Raw genomic sequence first — 22,220 nt, 5'->3', positions numbered from 1 at the left:
GATTCCTGACATGTTCCTCTGGCTTCTGTAAGTAGCAGTCATACATCTAGTACACTGAAATTCGTAAATAATTTGAAAAATGTTTTTTCCATGATTCTGTACAGAAAAGTGATTTACAGAAAATATTTTATGTAATACTCTAGCTATATATTCTTACTTCTTTTGAATTCTGATTATACTATGAGTTGGTCTACAAAACATTTACCCTATTTGTTCTTTGTAGTTAGATTTTTAGCTTACATTATTTTCAAGATGGTCTAACCTAAAATTCTCCTTTTTCTGTGTTTAGCCTTTTGCAACAGATCCCAGAACCAATCTTTATACTATTAAAACATCTCATATGTGTATTAGTAATAATAAAAGATTCTTCCATGAATAATTTAGACAGTTACAGGTTATCTCTGCGCATAGCTCCACATGTACTGTGGGGTCAGACTTCGAGAGATTCATTATTTGGGAGTGACGTCTTAAGAAAGGTAAGGGGATCTGAAATTTGCCTTTGGGAACAAAAGTCTAATTATTATTCAGTAATTGGGAATACTTTACAAAGATGATTTCTCTAACAGGAAACCTTAGGATTGCATTCTTATGGAGTGGAGTAGAATATGTATTGATCTATTGCAGGAAGATTTGGGAAGGGAAATATTTAATGTAGTTTAAAGTAAGTTAGTCATTTCTTTCTACTGTTCTTCTTTCTTCTTAGATATTGATTTAGATATTGATGTTTTAGCCAACAATAATCTGTACATGTAATGGTAATCCAAGAAGACGAGAGTGAAATTTTAAAAGATCTGGATTACCTATGTTTTGTTTGTTTTTTTCCATTGTAGCCCTATTTTTGGAGTATAGAATAGTTGTGTTACACAGTGGTGAGACCATGATATTACTAAATATTCACATCATGTGAATTGCTGGTCATATTAAAGCACATTGCATATATGTGTGTGTGTGCGTGCGTGTGTTTGTGTACATATATATGTGTGTGTGAGTGTGTGTATGAGTGTGAGTTTGTACATATACGTTTAAGTGTACTTGTACATGTGCATGTATTTGTATATGTATATACATATGTAATGATGAGTAATTGGTGTATATTATTTTGTATGCTTTCCATTATTTTATCACTAACCTATTTCAGGTACAGTTTTATGATCCTCATGTATACTGTAGCTGTTAATTTTATTATAAACACATATACATCAATATTCTTCACTAAGTTATTTACTTTATATCCGGATTGCAGTCCCTTCCTCCAAGTCCCACCTTTACAACCTGTTTTTCCCTCCATTCTTCTTTACCTCAGTAGTGTAGACCTTCCATTGACACCAACCCACTCTCATACATCAATTCACAACAGGAATAAGTGAATCACCTTCCAATGAAGCCATACAAAGCAGCCCAGATAAAAGAAAGCAATCCAGTTGTAGACAACACAGTCAGAGCTAGCCTGCATATGAACTGGTAGGGGACATACCTGAAGATCAAGCTGCATATCTGCTACATATATATAGGGGCCCTAGATCCTGCTGCTGGAGCATATGATGGGGGAGGTCCTGCAGATTTAAAGCTGAAGGATCACAATGACTAAAGGCTACAGCAAGATACCAGGATATAGAAGAAGAGGCATCTGCAGGAGGTTCCAGTATTGAGAGTATAGTATAGCTTAAACCAGACTTATTTCATTATACATTTGCAAGAAAATCTGTTTGGACAAGAGGGTATAATGTGTGACCACTTATGGCACAACACATCTCACACACTGTATTTTTAATTTATTTTTTAAATTTTAGTTTGATTTTTTTAAATTAAATTTAAATTTTATTTAATTTTAATTTTTGAAATTTAGTGAGGGGGGATTGTTTCCAAGGGATATATGGAAGGATTGAAAAATGAAATGAGAGTTACTTAGTAGCATGATTAGAAATTTCAGAGAATCAATAAAGGACACATATTTTGAAAAGGATAAAAGATAAAGAAAATGTAAATATGACAGAAAGCAAGGTACATGTTAACTAGTAGCTCCCAGGTATTAGGTCCACAGGAAAGAAGATATCATGATGTTACTCACAATGGAGGATGATAGCCCAAGGGATAGCTTGAATAAGATTCTTGCTCAGGACTGTACTTGACTTGAACTAGAAACGTAGCTTTTTTAGTTAATTTCTAATTACCAAGGTACTGGAAACCTAAAATCCAAGACTATATCAAACTGCATGTTTAGTCCAAATGAAACAATAAAATGTATTTTTCACTCTTAATAACTATTAAAGATTCTTCCTTTATGGACAGTTCTTTTCAAATATATTCTTTTGTATGGTCAGGTATGAAAACAAAGAAGCAAAACTATCCTGTACAATCCGCATATAAAATAAGACTATCCTGTGCAGGACTGCTCAAAAATAAACTTAGGTGCATGCTGAGAAGAAACATATGTGATGAATAGAGTTTGCTTAACCTAAGTCATCATCTCAGAAGAAAAGTAACTTACCAGTGTTGTTCAATTTAGGAAGTGTCATAATTTTCTACAGTTGCTGTGACAAAACACTGATGAAAAACAACTAATGGAAGACAGGTTACACTCCACAATATATTTGCAGTTACCAGTTAAATACTGAGAAATGTCAGAGCTAAAAATAAAACAGAGAGGCAAGAATTGAAGCAGAAGCCTAGTAGGAGCACTGCCTCCTGCCTTGTATCTCATATCTTTCTTTTTCTGACTAATAACTCAAGGGTGGCACCATCTTGGAGATCTGGGCCCTACAAATTCCAAGGTTAATCAGGACAATATCCCTTAGACTTCACTATACAATAAGTCCATCTGATGGAGGCATTTTCTCAATTAAGACTCCCTCTTCTCACCAACTTCTTCTCTCAGTCACATTTCTACTGCCTTAATAAAACATCAGGATTTAAAAGACCAACCGAAGAGTGCACATGGGGGAACCATGGCTCCAGCTGGATATGTAGCAGAGGATTGTCTTATTTGGCATCACTAGGAGGGGAGATGCTTAGTCCTGAGGGGCTTGATGGCCTAGGGTAGGGGAATGCTAAGTTGTTGAGGCAGGAGTGTGTGGTCAAGTGAGAGAAAACTGCAATAGAGGCAGGGGAGGAGATATAGGATTTGTGGAAGGGATCTGTGAAGGGGGATAACGTTTGAAATGTAAATGAATGAAATAAACAATAAAAAATCAAACAGCATGACCAGGGAAACTTATTGAAGTAGGTGGTTATTTGGGACCTACAAATGCTGAGCGAGTATAGCACTTCAGTGTGATGACAGAGGAGCACGACTGCAGAAAAGAAGAAAAAACAAACAGGAAGCTGAGACCTGATGGTTCTTATCTTGGGAAGCAAAAATGTAGCACAGAAAGTGCATTTAAAATGGGCACCTACCTTTTGTAACTACAAATTCTAAGCAGTGGCATACTTCACCAGGCAGACCAAGGCACCAGAAAATTGTCAACGAGAGGGTATTACGATGCCTGGAACTAGAGAGGCATCCCATTCAAAACATCACAATAAAGAGCTACCCCCACCCACACACAAAAAATTAACACACCAGTCATTAATTTGGTTCACTCACAGTTTTTCGCAGCATATCAGTTCTGAAATGTTGCTTTGGTTAAATAGTTCTTCTGTTCTTTGCAATAGGCATGAAATTTTAACAAGTTGTGTAAAGATGCAAAAGACTTACAGTCTTCATTTCAGAGATTTCATTTCATGGGTTCCTATCTGTAATTTTCCTCCTAGTATTTCTTTTCATTTTTAAATTTATTTTGTAAACTGTGTGAAATGACAATCTTGTTTTTGCCTTGTGGTGTTACAGATGTCTCTTATACAAATCATGATTGACAACTATCATCGAATATTTGGAAATGATGATATATTTAGTAAACACATTGACAAAAGGTCTGAAGACTTAAAGACATACAAAGAATCAATAAATTATTCTGGAAAATCTCCTATTGTGACAAAAGCCATAGCTTGGCCACAACTGGAAAACCAATGATATTGATGAAAAATTTAATATTTCATATGCTGCACTGCAGGAAGAAGGTCCTACAGGTAAGACAAGATTTATTTATTCATCAAATGAATGGAATCATTTGATCAAATCATTCCATGATGTCATAAATTTGTGTATATGAGAGAAGCTTTGGGACACAAAATGATTATTAGAGTATGGGAAAAGTTTTTAAACATCACTTTAATTAAATTATACTTAAATATATGCATCTATACATATATTCATATATATGTACACATATATTCACATATATATATACTCATATACTGAAATACATCTGGATACATTCAGGTATGTATGACACATTCTTTATTTAGGGAATCCACCAATATTGTCTGCTATATTCTCCCCCCTTTCTTCCTATGGTCCTTAAGTTAGAGAATTTCTTGCATATGAAATTATTATTTTTGATAAGATCATTTAGAAACAATGATTTGATTTAAAAATTGATTAGACATTCTGCAAGATTAAGCCCTGCACCACTGTGAAACATGCTTTGTTTTCCTAGCACGAAAATACTAATATTTGTTTAATTTCCTATGAGAAACAATATTTTTCAAAATTTTATCATTGGTAAAAATATTAATTTGCACAGGATTCACTACAAAACCTATGAGAGGTATGATAAAGAGGTTAGACACACCTGATTATCAGGTAGTAGCACACAAATTCAAATACACTTTTAACTGAAGTAATTAAGTTAAGAAAATATACCCAAATATTACCCTTATCTTAAGTGATGTGAATATATCATCTGAGAATATTTGTCTGATGATGACATTTTATGTTTCGTTTAGCAGGACAAAACAGGACAACTACCACATATAAGTGGTAGTGCATGATTTAAGAAAGTCTAAGGTCATTGTATTTTAATGTTCCCTTTTACCTCCCATTTAATCATATCAGAAGAATTATTCCAAGATACTATATTAGCTTTATATTTCACCGTATTAGTTACAAATAGTTTTCACTCATTGTACTTACTTTATGCTGCATATTTCATATTGTTTGCTATTGTAACAAATGTTATTATATTGGGTTATTGTTTACACTCCAATGTGCCTTGTTCATGGTCCTACACAGTCTTTGGAAAATTTTTCAGTCTGCCTCTACAGCCCAGTTATAGTATTAGTTTTCCCACCTCAGTTACCAATGTGTGGCCAGAAGCTAATGACACTGAATAATACCTCAGAATTCTGCATAGAATCCCGTGCCATAGAAAGTTATAAATAAAATTCCATTAACAATCAAAATTAATCATCACACAGGATGAACTTAGAGGTGTATCATGGTTTTAGAATATACAAAATGACCTGGAAAGATAATCCAGTGTCTAAAGCAATTGAGATTTAGACTTTGCAACATGAATTTGGGTCATCAAAACATACATTAAAAAACAAACAAGGGCTGGAGAGATGGCTCAGTGGTTAAGAGCCCCGACTGCTCTTTCAGAGGTCCTGAGTTCAATTCCCAGCAACCACATGGTGGCTCACAACCATCTGTAAAAAGATCTGATGCCCTCTTCTGGTGTATCTGAAGACAGCTACAGTGTACTTATATATAATAAATGAATAAATCTTTAAAAAACAAAAACAAAAAACAAAAAAAACAAACAAAACTAGGTATTGGAGCACAATCATCTCTAAACGAGAAGTTTCTACCTGAATGGAGATGGCAGTCAGAGACAGTAATTAGCAGAAGCTTATTGGACAGATATTCCTGACATATTGTTCAGTAATGATCAAAATGACCAAAAATTAAAAGAGACAGAAAGACCAATACTGGAGGCTCCTCATATGTTAATAAGCTCAAAGTTCTAATTAAGCTCTAAATATATATCACCAGTGATGTGATCTGCACGTGTTTTACACACACACACACACACACACGCATGCATGCATACATTACATACACTGAGAAATGCACAGAAGCATACAGCATTTTTTTTTATATATCTCTTCATCACCTGAGGCCTCAACATGAAATATTCTTTATTCATGGTTTGTCCATCTCAAAAGTGTCTGTAATACAAATTTGAGAAATGGAAATCTTAGAGAAAACCTCCAGTAAAGAAATTGATAATTTCCATATTTACTGTTCTTAGTCCTTCCTGAACTCCCATTACTATAAGTTCACAATGTTTTCATTTATTACTAGTATTATTTTAAATTTTTATCAAAAATTGAATTATAGCACTGTAACCTGATTTTTCTCCCTTAGGTCCATCACAGTCACTGCACTTTCATACTCATTTCAATATTGTTTTGTACATGATTATATATATATATATATATATATATATATATATATATATACACATATATATATACATATATATATTTATATCTTTAAAAATATGAATATTACCTGAGTTCATTTTATTCTGTTTGTGAATATGGTTTCCATGATATACAGTGTGTATTAGACAATCCATATGCAGTTCATTTCTGGAAAAATTAATATTCTATCAGTCTATCAGTCATAATTAGCTGCCTATAACTTTTGACAAGTGAAATTTTGATCATTGCCTTAACACTGCATTGACATTGCTATTATTGTGATTTTGCACCAATTTTTATGAGAGGCAATTTCAAAACAGACTTTCAAGTATGCTGGGTCTTACAGTATTTGTAACCCTTCTTCTACAATGGTCCCTGAGCTACAGAGCATTTAGCTCTAATGTACATGTATTCACTGGTGCTGGATTTTTTGTAATGCAATTATCTCTTCATTGTGTCCAAGTTTTTGTTTTCTGTAATGGTCTCCATTTTCTATACAAAGAGGCTTCTTTGACGTAGGATGATGGCCCCAGTTGTTGATACATATAGGACTAATATTTAAATGCTGTAAGGAACGTCACTAATTTATTAAATTAGTGTCATCAACTTTAAAGTTTATGACCAAACTAGCTACATAAATCGGACTAGATTTCTAGCTCCGGCCATGATTTCAATCCTGGTGAGAGAAATTCTACCAATTGTTAAAGTATTTTCTGTGGCTTTCCCCCAAAATTTGGATGTGTCGGGTAGCACTCGGATTTCTCTCAAGGTTGGGGGCTTGAGTGCCAGTTGCCAAATAAATCTTACAAGGAATCTCAGCAATCTACCTGGATATGTCTTAGAAGCCCCTAGGTTTAAGTCAAAGTTCTAAGGTAGATAAAACAGTAGGCAAGTTGACACGTTAGGGAAGCAATTGATAATTGTACCCACCTGTAATACCTATAAAGTACAATGATAACCACTGTGGCAAGATAGCAGAATAGGTTCAATAAGTGACAGTAACAGCTCAGTTCAAAACAACTGTTCTTTGATTAGACTTAAATGTATTTTCTTTACCATAGAATTGAACATGGTTCTGGGTCTTTCATTTGGTTTCTCAGAAAAAAAATGTTATTCCTAAGTATGCTTTTAAAGTTCAACATTTGGTATCTTGTTATTTCTCTTTAGGATCATCCGTGCAGGTCCTTTGACTTGTCCAAGTCACACATTTTCACTCCTCTCTGACAAGATAAATTCATTTTCCTAAAATAATATGATATAAATGTTATATAAATATACAATTCCTTCTTTTTGGTTACTTTAGTTTTCTTCTTTCCACATCTGCAATTAGCCTTAATTGACAATAGTCTAAAACATTAAAAGTTGAAATTTCTAGCAATAAGAATGCTTACCATATTGAGTTAATTGAAGAATATTTAGCAGTGAGCGCCTTATGTCTGCAAGGATGATAATGATTCTATCACCTAGAATATCCTTATAGTGTGTGCTGCCCCTCATCAAGTTATTTATGAAATATTATGGTACCAATGGCTTCCTTTGCTGATTTTTGGTCATACTCAATCTACTCTTGTTTCATACAGCCTATGTAAACAATTAAGATAATATTAAAACTGCATGTGACCAAGGGGACATATATTAGAAATGAAGAATTCAAAGTATGTCTTTTTGAAAATTGTATGATAGTAAACATAAGTGAGCCTAAATATTCCATAAGAATAATCAGATATCTTGTAAATTCTTTCAAAAGTAGCAACATACAAAATTAACACACAAAGTGAGTACTCCTTTGTAAAAATCACAAACTTACTGAAAAGTAAATCAATGAAAACCTGTCATTAACAGTAACTTTTAAAAGTATTAAGTTTCTTGGGAAAATTCTAACCGAGAAATAAAAGGCTTTTATGATTAAAAAAACAAAACCAAAAACAAAAGAAAAAAATGAAAAAAAATATTCAACCCAAAACAAAACATAATGTCTTATAAATTGAACAGATATCAGATATATCGAAAGATTCCCACATGTTCATGAATCAGGGAGATTTAAACAGTAAAAATTCTAAACCATCCTGTAGTGATTTTTTTAAATTTCTTTCCTCGCAGTCTTCTGCCATGTTCCCTTGACCTCACCCATAAAGCCCCACCAACGTCACTTCCTAAACATTAACTGAAGAAGGCAACACCAATGAACATGGAAAACTAAATGGGACCTGAAACCTAGACAAAGAAATATAGGCAATTGCATGGCAAACACGAGTATGCGATTTTATCTAAAACAACTGTATTTTTTGAATGCAGGAGAAAGATGAAACCTGTTTTCTGACCCAAACTGATAGTCTGTATATTATTGGTATGAGACAGTTAATGCTTAGAGTTATTAATGAGCAGTATTTATGGGTCCTTGTTATTTTTTTGTTGACACATACTTTTCCCCCTCTTTTTTGAATGACTACAGGGTTATTTATCATTTATGTCCTCTTGTGTATATGTACGTTATCTTCAGCCTGCTGTTTGCCTTTTGTAGACCAGTATTGATGATGAGAAATGACTTAGTGGTGCTTAAACTATGTAATGTTTCTCCTCTTTTGTTGATATGAATGATGCTTTTGCTCAGTAATAAAGTCTAGGCTAGTATCTGTATTCTTTGAAAACATGGAGAACGTTGATGCGGGCCCACTATATTTTAGAATATCCATTGAAAATTCAGGTATTAGTCTAATGTAGTTAATGTTATGTATGACTTTGTCTTTTTCATTCATAGCTTTTTGTATTTTTATTTCTATGTTCAGTTAGCCTTTGACTATTATGTGTCTACTTGATGTTTTCTACGTTTCTAGTACTTTAACACATATCTCTTTTTGATTTGGTGTGACAAATGCAAAGGATATACAAGGTTAAAGAGAGTTCAGTTTCAAAAATGATTTCCCTTCTTTCTTATATGCAGAGAAACAGAAAGGCTATATATATACCAAGCCACCAGTATATTCTGATCCAGCACCACCAAGAAAGAAATGCTTATTTGGCAAAAATCTTACAAGCATTTATGTCTACAGAAAGCTGCCTGCTCCAATACTTGTGAGTATCATTCTGGCTTTCTGTAGCACCTTTGTTCTCAGTAAGCTATTTAATCAAACTGAAGAATGTTTAGATAACCAATCTATGAGAGTAAGATCATTTTAAAACAGAAATAATTTCCACTGTAATTTGAATAATGTAATTGAAAGAAAAAGAGAAGAAATACCATTACCATGTTTTACACTGACTGCATCAAAGATTCAAACCCACCAGCATGTTGGAGGAAATAATTCTATGGAAGTGCCCCACTAATTACCCAACAGTAAAGTCTTGCAGCATCTTTATGACTCCACATTTCTCTGGAATCTCCCTTAATATCATTTCCTCTGAAATTACTCAATACTTAAAAATATCTGTAGGCTTTTCCTTTAAATTATCAATGAATTAGATGAACACACTTTTTATATATATATATATTAACATCATTTATCCTAGTGGACTATATTTAAATGCCATCTAATATGGCTTAATCCATTTTAAATGAGTTACTAAACTTCTTTGGAAATATATCTCTAGTATCCAACATCTATTTTAGCACTATAGCTGTGATAGGAATTTATGGTGTTTGTGAACAAATTTATCCTGTTAGACACATGAGCATTACTGCCAATTTCTTAGGTAATTTAGAGCAGAATTTTCTGGTAACCTTGTTTGTATTCGTGTAATCAATTTAAAATGGAGTAAACCTATGCATGGTAGTCATGTTTACAGAGTAAATTATGGAAGAATGATAGAAATATGCTTGGGCTTTTAAATGTGAAAGCATCTGTAGACATAGTTGAAAATAAGAAGTCACAGAATAAGGATATAAAAGTCTCAGAAATATGGTGAAAAAATATTTCTTCAAAACACAAAAGTTAGGATTCATAATAGAGGCCAGGATGAACAGTAAGTAAAATAGTGAGTTGATCTCTGGAAGGGAAATATGCCAATATTTACTTAAGATGCCAGGCTTGAGAAAGATATTGATAGAAGGAAACACAAAGTAATAGAGGACCATTCACCAAAATGCTTTGGGGAACAGAAGTCCAACAAAACCATGATGTGACAAATTGGGGAAAAAATGGATTAGGGAAGAAAATGTATTTGGAAGCTAAAACAGAAAAAAGTTCAATGACTACTTTATTCCTCTCAGTTATAGCTGTGCAGCCAAAACTGTCCTTGCTCAGGATCACAATAAAAGACATATTTGTGCTTCAGGTGTGGATCTCTAATACTACAAGCTTATCCTTATCCCACACAGGATATGTTATCCATAATTGCAGAGAAAGGACAAAAATCAGATCACATATTCAAAATTCTACCTGAAAATTCACACTGGTGCCTCAGAGAGAGGATTGACAGTGAACAACTCATTGAATGGAATAAAGAATGCATGCTTGTAATAGCATCTATCTTGAAGGTAAGGAAGGTTTTCACGTCACCAACATTAAGCATCCCTCTAGAGATGCATATGTGCTTTCTCTCCTTAAGATTACATGATGATGACTGTTTCCTAGAACTATGGACACGTGACCTCTTGATAAGAGGCATGGCAGGTAAAAGTCTGACAAACCCAAAGATTCATCATAAAGAACAGCAGGTGAACAGCTTCTGTTGGAAGTTAACATCCTCATATATGCGATAGGCTTTAGTTTGGCATTACAAACATTCCCACTGATTTCACCTCTGAACATACCCTGTGAATTAATAGCTGAACAAGTTATAATGGTGGTAAAAATGTGCTTTATTAAATGCATGTATTAAATAATACTTACCAAAAATATCCTTCACAAATAACAGTTCAAATTGACAAGTCCAACACTCACCTACAATAGGCTATCGATGTTGAACATTACCCTCTGTCTTGTATATACAAGAAATCGTTTACCTTCTCAAACAAAAAATAATTCAGCACTTTCACTTTTGCCAGATATTGCCATTCTAATTCCATGTCAAATATTCAAGTATTAGCCTAACCTACTTTTAACTTGTCTAACACACTAACACTCCTAACTTGCCAGGGAGCTGCAGTGACTCTAGAGCAAATATCATTGTTTTATTTTTACTTGGGCCATGATCTGATTTCACCTTTCAGAAGTGTGTGGAGCTATGGCCCAGACATAAATAGTAAAAATAATGCTCTGGGATTAACTATGCTTACTAACATTAGGCAAAGGTACTGAATGATACTTCCTTGGCCTTTGAGCTTGCCAAGTGTGTCTGATTCTCATTGCCAGAAACTTAAAACCTTACTGAAGTTAGCCGTGTGTATTCAAAGCAATTTACAGGTATAAGGGCACCTATGATTCTTCCATTTTTATGGCTTGCTATCCTTAGTACAACATGAAAGTTCATTGTTGTATTTCTTGCAAAAGACAGTTTCTGTTCTTCAAACAATCTGATGCTTACAACTAAATTTAAATAGTTGAATATTTACAAATTTTAAGAAAAAGACATGAAACTATGAGATCTTCTCACATGGAAAATAAGTAAGCTTCACCACTATTCCTGCTGGGTCTGTAAGCAAGGTGTATGTGTATACAACAGCTTTACGCTGTGTGAACCTAAAGTACAGATTCAACAATTATACAGTCAGGATGAGTTAATTTTGGGTGCTGTCATTTTTTGATTGTTGCCTATTCCAAGAAGAGGACTTTGGTTTTGGTTTGATTGTTTTGGTGGATTTTTAAACCATCATCATCGTCATCATCATCATCATCATTTTATATTTTTTGTTTGTTCATTTTATGTCTTGTATGCTGCCCCCTACCTATTCTCCCCTCACAGACTCTGTCTCCTTCCCTGAGCTGAATTGGGACCCTTGGGTTGTACTCCTACCCAGACACATCAACTCTCTTCAGGTTTAGCACATCTTCTCCCCCTAAGGCCAGGTAGGGACAGGTTTTCACAGTCAACAGCTTACAGATAGCCCCTGCTCCACATGTTGGGGGACCCACAAGGAGACTAAGCTTTACATTTGCTAGAAATTGTGCTGTAGGTCATGCTGCAGCTTCTGCAGGATTTTTAGATGTTAATTCGGCCTTTGATAGCTCCCAGTGGTGCTGCTTAGTTGATTCTGTAGCTCTTCCTGTGGATTTCCTATCTCCTCCAGGTCATGGAATCTCTCCCCCATTTCTTCCATACAAGTCCTTGATTGATTCATGAGAGCCAATGATTGGCTGTGACTCTACATAGCCTATTTCATTCAGCTGCTGGGTGGAGCCTCTCAGAGGGCAGTTATGATAGGTTCCTGTCTGGATATTGCACATACCATCTGGCGTTTTTCAAGGCAGAGAGAGCTTTGGGCTGGGAAGTGGAGTGCAGATCTATGATTGCAAGTCATGGTGTGGACTAGAAGTCAAGAGAGGCAATTTGAACAGACCATAGGTTTATTTCATTGCTATAGCAACTAGGACACTGCTTCATTGATTCTAGTCTTAGGGAAGAAAACACAAGATCCTGCATATAGGTTCCACATTTGATCCAAGATTCTGGGGAGATAGAAGTTTGGGAGTCTTTTATGTAATATGCTTTCAACCAATGATTCTCAGCCATCCTAATACTGTAACACTAATATATATTTCCTTATGGTTTGGTGATTACTAACCATTACATCATTTTGCTGCTTTCTCACAATTAAAATTTTGCTATTGGTAAGAATTATAAAGAAAAATGGAGAGAATATCTGACATGGAAGATATATGATATGTGAACCCCTAATGGATTATGACTCCCAAATTGAAAATCACTGGTCTAAACTGCTAATTTTAAACAAAAATGCTTTTCATGTTCTTTCTAAAATGTACATTGACCATTACTTTTTTATTTTCATTTAAAAAAAGGACTTCATTGCAAACATTGAAGGAAGTTACTTCTGACTTATATGAGAATTGGCTTAGCGTCCCAGATGAAGGAACTCTGGTTGGAAAAACCAAGAGGTTTCCTTAGCACAGACATGTATTGTCACTTTTTAAACATGTTTATTTCTCAAACTAGAGTGTTGAACCATGTCTGTAATCCCACCTGCGTGTCTTCTCCTTTATAACTGTCACAGTTTAGAAGACAGCCTATGCAGCACCTTGTGTGCAGGTCAGCATAGAGTATTGGTTTAGTTCCTGTGTGAAACAAATTAAAAGAAAGAGGTGTGTATAATACCTGTGGATTATTTGCATCCTAGTATTATTACCATGTTACTGTGAATATACCACATGCTAAATATATGTCACTGATTAGAACATGAAGCTATTACTGAATACTTCTTTCTCAAATATAACTACCTCAAACAGTCTAGGTCAGGTATAGCTTTGACTTCTTTGAATCTTTTTTCTGTGCAATACTCCAGAGAATGATTTTTGTGTGTAACAGGAGCATTGAGCTCCACTTGCTACCCAGGCGCCATGCATCTCTGTCTTGCTGTACCGAACCTTTTATAATTGCATCGTGTAGGGTCACTAGAGTGCTTTCTGCTCCTTACGTTCTAGAGTGTCACAAGAATGTTACATGGATTTATACTACATTAGATATTAAATGTGTCTCCACTCCATGGTGCTTGGGAAGATGGATTGATGTTTAATAACACTAGATGTTTTCATACACAGAACACACATGGTCTGCAACAATCCCATTCATTCTAATACCAATATCCCAACACCTTCCTCTGGCTTCTGTAGGTAGCAGTCAAATATCTATTACATAGAAATTCATTCATACTTTTAAAATGTTCCCATGATTTTATACAGTAAAATGATTCACAGAAAATATTTTTTGTAGTACTCTACCTGTATATTATACGTCTTTTGAATTCTGGTTATACTATGAGTTGGTCTACAAAACATTTGCCCTGTTTTCTTCATAGTTAGTTTTGTAACTAACATTAGTTTTCAGATGGTCTAAAATAAAATTATCCCTTTTCTTCGTTTAGACTTCTACTGAAGATTCCTCAGGCAAACTTTATCCTTCTAAAGCATCTCATTTGGTATTAGTAATAATAAGAGACTCATCCACGAATAATTTAGACACTAACAGGTTATCTATCCGGATAGCTCCTTATGTTTTGTGGGATCAGACTACAAAGGATGCATGGTTTGGGAGTGATGTATCAAGAAAGGTAAGGAGATCTGACTTTTGCCTTTGGGAACAAAATTCTCATTGTAATGCAGGAAGTAGGAACACTTTGGAAAGATCATTTCTGTAAAAGGAAACCCTAGGATTCCATTCTTCTGGAGTGGAGTGGAATATATATCGATCTGTTTCAGGAAGATTTGGAAAGAAAGATGGTTAATGTAGTTTAAAATAAGTGAATCATTTCAGTCTTTCTCTTGTTCTTTCTGAATAGATACTGATTTTGACCAAGAGTATGCTTCACATATAATGGTAGTCAAAGAAGACTAGAGTGAAGTTTAATAAAATCCTGATTACCCAGGATTTGCTTGTTTTTTTTTTCATTCCAGCCCTCTTTTTGGAGTATATAATAGTTGTATTTCACAGTAATTAGACTATTATATTATTAAATATTCACATAAAGTGAATTAATGGTCATATAAAAGTACATTTCATATATATATGTATTTCATATGTGTGTGTGTGCGTATTTGTGTGTGTGTGTGTGTGTGTGTGTGTGTATGTAGGTGACAAATTCGTGTATACTATTTTGTATACTTTCAATTACTTTACCACTGATGTATTCAAGTGCAGTTTTAAGTTCTTCAGGTCTCAAGGACCTCCACATCAAACCAGATACACACAAACTAATAGAAGAAAAAGTGGGGAAGCATCTCGAACACATGGGCACTTGAGAAAATTTCCTGAACAAAACACCAATGACTTATGCTCTAAGATCCAGAATCGACAAATGGGATCTCATAAAACTGCAAAGCTTCTGTAAGGCAAAGGACACTGTGGTTAGGACAAAATGGCAACAACAGATTGGGAAAAGATCTTTGCCAATCCTACAACAGATAGAGGGCTTATATCCAAAATATACAAAGAACTCAAGAAGTTAGACCGTAGGGAGACAAATAACCCTATTAAAAAATGGGGTTCAGAACTAAACAAAGAATCACAGCTGAGGAATGCCAAATGGCTGAGAAACACCTAAAGAAATGTTCAACATTTTTACTCCTAAGGGAAATGCAAATCAAAACAACCCTGAGATTTCACCTCACACCAGTGAGAACGGCTAAGATCAAAAACTCAGGTGACAGCAAATGGTGGGTGAGGATGTGGAGAAAGAGCAACACTCCTCCATTGTTGGTGGGATTGCAGACTGGTACAACTATTCTGGAAATCAGTCTGGAGGTTGCTCAGAAAATTGGACCTTGAACTACCTGAGGACCCAGCTATATCTCTCTTGGGCATATACCCAAAAGATGCCCCAACACGTGCTCCACTATGTTCATAGCAACCTTATTTATAATAGCCAGAAGCTGGAAAGAACCCAGATGCCCTTCAACAGAGGAATGGATACAGAAAATGTGGTACATCTACACAATGGAATATTACTCAGCTATCAAAACCAATGACTTTATGAAATTCATAGGCAAATGGAGGGAACTGGAAAATATCATCCTGTGTGAGATAACCCAATCACAGAAAAACACACATGGTATGCACTCATTGATAAGTGGCTATTAGCCCAAATGCTTGAATTACCCTAGATACACAGAACACATGAAACTCAAGACGGATGATCAAAATGTGAATGCTTCACTCCTTTAAAAGGGGAACAAGAATATCCTTGGCAGGGCATAGGGAGGCAAATTTAAAAGAGGCAGAAGGAACACCCATTCAGAGCCTGCCCCACATGTGGCCCATACATATACAGCCACCCAATTACACAAGATGGATGGAGCAAAGAAGTGCAGTCCAGCAGGAACTGGATGTAGCTCTCTACTGAGAGACACAGCCAGAATACAGCAAATACATACTCGAATGCCAGCAGCAAACCACTGAACTGAGAAGGGGACTCCCATTGAAGGAATCAGAGAAAGGACTGGAAGAGCTTGAAAGGGCTCGAGACCCCATATGAACAACAATGCCAACCAACCAGAGCTTTCCAGGACTAAGCCACTACCTAAAGACTATACATGGACTGACCATGGGCTCCAACCTCATAGGTAGCAATGAATAGCCTAGTAAGGGCACCAGTGGTAGGGGAAGCCCTTGGTCCTGCTAAGACTGAACTCCCAGTGATTGTGACTGTTGGGGGTAGGACCGTAATGGAGGGAGGGTGGGGAGGGGAACACCTATATAGAAGGGGAGGGGGAGGGGATGGGGGATGTTGGCCCAGAAACCGGGAAAGGGAGTAACTATCAAAACGTAAATAAGAAATACTCAAGTTAATAAAGAAAAAATATTTATTCACTAATTTATTTACTCTATATCCTGATTACAGTCTCATCTTCACGACCCCTTCTCCACTCCATTTTCCTTCATCTTAGTAGTGTAGAATCTCCATGAACAACAACTCACTCTCATACATCAATTCACAACAGGAATAAGTGCATCTCCTCCCACTGAAGCTAGACAAAGCAGCCCAGCTAAAAGAAAGCAATCAAGTGGTAGACAACAGAGTCAGAGCTAGACCACACACTAATACTTAGGGTACATACCTAAGATCAAGCTGCACATCTGCTACATATATGTAGGGGGCCTAGATCCTGCTGCTGGAGCATATGAAGGGGGAGGTCCTGCAGATTCAAAGGTGAAGGATCACAATGATTTAAAGGCTACAGCAAGATACCAGGATATAGAAGGATATGGGAGGCTCCGGTATTGATGGTGTAGCAAAATCCAGAGGGCTTGAAGCAGGCCAGTGACTTATTTTAATGTACATTTGCAAGTAAACCTTTTTGGACAAAGGGGTATAATTTGTGACATAGTATAGCACACCACATCTCACAGACTGCATTTTTTAAAAGGATTTTAATTTTTTGTTTGATTTTTAATTTAACTTTAAAACTTTATTTAATTTTAATTTTTGAAGTTTTGCAAGGGGGGGATTGTTATCAAGAGATAGTTGGAAGGGTTGAAAAATAAAATGAGAGTTACTTGTGAGCATGATGATAAATTTAAAGAGATTCAAAAACACATATATTTTGAAAAGGATAAAAGGCAACAAAAAAGTAAAAAATGAAAGAAAGCAGGGTACATTTTTAACTAGTAGTTTCCAGGGATTAAGTCCACAGGAAGGACGAATTAGTGATGTCACACACATGAATAGTATTCTCACCCAGGACTCAACTTGGCTTGGACTTTTATAGGACTTTTACCTTTTATAGGTAATTTCTTATTACCAAGCTCCCGGAAACCTAAAATCCAAGCCTGAATCAAAGCGCATGTCCAAATGAAGCAACAAAATTCATTTTTCACTCTTAATAACTATTAATGATTCTTCTCTTATGGGCAGTTCTTTTCTTTTCTTTTCTTTTCTTTTTATTAACTTGAGTATTTCTTATTTACATTTCGAGTGTTATTCCCTTTCCCGGTTTACGGGCCAACATCCCCCTAACCCCTCTCCCTTCCCTTCTTTATGGGTGTTCCCCTCTCCATCCTCCCCCCATTGCCGCCCTCCCCCCAACAGTCTAGTTCACTGGGGGTTCAGTCTTAGCAGGACCCAGGGCTTCCCCTTCCACTGGTGCTCTTACTAGGATATTCATTGCTACCTATGAGGTCAGAGTCCAGGGTCAGTCCATGTATAGTCTTTAGGTCTTGGCTTAGTCCCTGGAAGCTCTGGTTGCTTGGCATTGTTGTTCATATGGGGTCTCGAGCCCCTTCAAGCTTTCCAGTTCTTTCTCTGATTCCTTCAACGAGGGTCCTGTTCTCAGTTCAGTGGTTTGCTGCTGGCATTCGCCTCTGTATTTGCTGTATTCTGGCTGTGTCTCTCAGGAGGGCAGTTCTTTTCAAATATATTCCTTTGTATGGTCAAGCATGAAAACAAACAAGCAAAGCTATTCTGCAATCTGCATATAAAATATGACTATCTTGTGCAGGACTGCTCAAACATAAACTCAGCTGCATGCTGGTAAGAAATATGTGATGAGTAGAGTTGACTTAACCTAAGTCATAATCTCAGAAGAAAAGTAACTTATCAGTGTTGCTCAATTTAGGAAGTGTTATAATTTTCTATGATTGCTATGACAAAACACTGATAAAAAGCAACTTATGGAAGACAGGTTGCACTCCATGATATACTTGGAGTTACCAGTTAACTCCTGAGAAATATCAGGGCCTAAACTGAAGCAGGGCAGGAACCTGGATTCAAGAACTGAAGTACAAGCTGAAGAACAAGGAGTTCTGCCTCTTGCCTTGTACCTCATCCCTTTCATTTTCTGACTAATAGCTCAAGGGTGGCACCATCCTGGAGATCTGGGACCTACAAATTCCAAGGTTAATCAGGACAATATCCTTTAGACTTCTCTGTACATTAGGTCAATCTGATGGAGGCATTTTCTCCATTAAACTCCCTTTTCTCACCAACTTCTTTTCTCAGGTACATTTGTTTTGCTTTAATAAAACACCAGGATCTAAAACACTAAACAAAGATTGCACATGGGGGAACCTGTGGCTCCAGCTGAATATGTAGCAGAGGATGACTTTATTTGGCATCACTAGGAGGGAAGCTGCTTAGTCTTAAGGAAGCTTGATGACCCAGGGTTAGGGAATGCTAGGCTGTTGAGGTCAGAGTGTATAGGTGAGGGAGGGAGCAGTGTAATAGAGGCAGGGGGAGGAGATACAGGGTTTGTGGAGGTGAACTATGAAGGGGGATAACGTTTGAAATATAAATAAATAAAATAATAAAAAAGAAAACAATATGACCAGGGAAACATTCAAGTAAGTGGTTCTTTGGGACTTAGAAATGCTGATAGAGTATAGCACTTCAATGTCATGACAGAGGAGCATGTCTGCATAAAGGGAAAAAAAACAAACAGCAAGCTGAAACCTGATGTCTCTTATCTTGGGAAGCAAAAATGTAGCAGAGAAAGTACATTGAAAATGGGCACCTGTATTTTGTAATTTCAAATTATAGGCAATGGTATACTTCTATCAGGAGGGTCAAGGGACTTAAGCCACCAGAAAGTCGTCACAAAGAGGGTATTGCCATGCCTGGAACTAGAATGGCATCCCATTCAAAACTTCCCAACAGAAACCCCCAACCCCCCTACCCCCTAAAAATGTCAATGAATGACAGTCATTAATTAGATTAACTCACAGTGTTTGGCAGCACATCAGGTTTGAAATGTTGCTTTGGTTTAGTAGTTCTTCTATTCTTTGCAGTATGCCTTAAATTTTGACAAGTTTTGGTAAAATGCAGAGAACTTAGAGTCTCCATTTCAGAAACTTCATATCATGCATTCCTGTCTGTGGCAACTGTTATTTTCCTCATAGTTTTGGATTTCATTTTTAAATTTCAATTTTGTAAACCATGTGAAATGACAATCTTGTTTTGCCTTGTGTTATTACAGATGTCCATTATACAAATCATGATCGACAACTATCATCAAATATTTGGAAATTATAATATATTTTATAAACATATTGACAGAAGATCTGAGGATTTAAAGACTTGTGCAGATTCAATAAACTCTTCTGGCAAATCACCTATTATGAAAGAATTCCTAGCTGGCCACAACAAGAAGACATGCGATAATGGTGAAAAATTAAAAATTTCATCCATTGCTCTGCAGGAGTAAGGTCCTACAGGTGAACCAAGATTTATTTAGTCATCAAATGAATGGAAGGATGACATCATTCACTTATTTCATAAATTTGTAAATATGAGAGCAGTTTTGGGCACAAAATGATATTAGAGTATGGAAAAACTTTTTAACCAACACTTTAATTAAATTATACTTAAATGTATGCATATGTATATACAAACCAATATATATGTATATATAATTTATATGTATACACACAAACAGACACACACACAAATACTTAGGTACTATATATACCACATGTAAGTATGACAGACTCTTTATTCAGCCTCTGTAAGAATCCCACAATATTGCCGTTCTTCCTATGGTCTTTAAGTCATAGAGGATTCATGCATATGAAATTATTATTTTTGATAAGATCATTTAGAAACAATGTTTTAATTTATACATCCTTTAGAGATTCTGCATGTTTAAGTCCTGTACCACTGTCAACATGCTTTTTGATTTTAATGCAAAAATAATGTTTGTTTAATTTCCTATGAGAGACAATTTTGCCAAATGCTTAGCATTAGCATAAATATTAAATTGCACAGGATCCACTACAAAACCTACATGAAGAAAAAGATTTACTTATATATAGTAAGTAATATCCCAGAGGATACAATGTTAGAAAGGAGGGGATGTGGATTTGCCTCAGTGGTAGAGCACTTGTCTAGTGAGCAGGAAGCCCTGGGTTCCCTCATCACCTCAGGGTGTGGGGTGGGTGGGGAATGGGAGGGGTGAAAAGAAGAAAAAAAACTGTAAAGCAATTTGGAATCAATGCTCATGAAAGGCTCTGCCCAGTACCCAGAGTCTCCTCAGTCTGAGTGACGCTTGACCTTCATGTCATTTCCAGGGAGCAGGGACCCACTTCTGTAATGTGGGTACACGAGGCTTCATCTGAACGCCATGTTCCTAACTGGATCTGTGTGGCTCTGTTCACTTATCTGTGATCCCTTCCAACTCTACAGTGCTGTTTTCCCATTAAGGGTCAACTGCAGCTGAATTTAAATTTCAGGTTGGCTCAGATCATCCTCTCTAGCTGTGTGTTCTTCCTAACCCGCCATCTATTCCACAGCGACAGCCCCTCTCTGTAGGGGAGCTGTGCCCATCAAAGGCTGAAGACTCTCGGGAAAAGCCGGTATGTGAGGCTGGGTTGGATGTGTGTTATCTCTTTCCAGTCGAGCATGGTATAATTGCAGTTTTCTGAGGGTCATCACTGCCTGAAGTGGCCTAAAGATGTCTTTTGTAATTTATTTCCTTGTTTAGCATCAAGAGGACCTGATGCCCCCAGAAGCCTGGATTGCTGGATATGCATGTTTCTGTGATGTACACATATACTCACACATTTATAAAACTACTGGTATATGTTGTGCCCTTGGTTTTATTCTCTGTGTATTTGAACTTTATAATAAAAATACTTTTCACTGTGTATATGTGTGTGAATCTGTGTGGCCTGTGCACATGAGTGCAGAGTCGGATGGAGTCTAGAGGAGCAGTGAAGGCCACTTCCCTAGCCCAGCTGCAGCCATTTTGTTCCGTGCCTTCCAATCATTTTATATTGTTGCTCACCCTGAAAAAATTGGCTTGATTCAACCCAGGGTCAAGCTGCCCACATCCCCTGTTATGTTCCGGGTGCTGTGAGGTTTCTTAATCTTAGGAACTTCCATAACCATAAGCTCCACATAGGACCCATCAAATCAAAGGTCAGTTCCAGCTGTCATGTCTAACGTGTCAAATTAATTTGAGTCAACAACAATTTAACTTAGCCCAACAGCCATTTAGAGACAAACGCCTTGTGTTGCTCCAACTGACTACATGGGTGAGGATGTCCTGGCATCCCCAGTTCTCTAGGTTTCAGTGAGGGCTGCTGGGACTCCAGTCTGCACTAGCCCATCTGTCTCGGCGGCCATATTAAGTAGGATATGTGACCTTTTCCTCAGTGAGATGGTGAAGCAGAGAGGTCATGGGACAGAAGGAGGAGGAAGTTAGGGTGAAATGTCACGTTTCCTCAGATAAATACTGTTTCCCTTTTCCCTCACACTAGGATGGCAATGCATGAAGTAGGAAGTGTAGGACCAAGGTAGAGACACCCATGAGAATCACTAGGGAGAGATCAGATGGAGAGCGGCAGTGGGATGGTGCACTGATGCCCATAGAAAG

At 36.5% G+C, this 22,220-nt stretch overlaps 1 pseudogene across 1 annotated transcript; it reads left to right on the top strand.

Moving 5' to 3' along the window:
• Positions 1-269: 269 nt before the first annotated feature.
• LOC148005600 (rho GTPase-activating protein 20-like) lies at positions 270-21,491 on the top strand (annotated as a pseudogene). The gene is made up of 7 exons (XR_015620578.1): positions 270-476; positions 3,827-4,065; positions 9,248-9,378; positions 10,622-10,780; positions 14,282-14,467; positions 19,824-20,010; positions 21,327-21,491. The product of XR_015620578.1 is annotated as a rho GTPase-activating protein 20-like (transcript).
• Positions 21,492-22,220: the final 729 nt, after the last annotated feature.

This window comes from Rattus norvegicus, chromosome 5 (assembly GCF_021556685.1).
Source record: "Rattus norvegicus strain SHRSP/BbbUtx chromosome 5, alternate assembly SHRSP_T2T, whole genome shotgun sequence".
Taxonomy (NCBI): domain Eukaryota; kingdom Metazoa; phylum Chordata; class Mammalia; order Rodentia; family Muridae; genus Rattus; species Rattus norvegicus.
The sequence above is the reverse complement of the archived record's forward strand: the minus strand, read 5'-3'. Positions and strand labels throughout refer to the sequence as shown.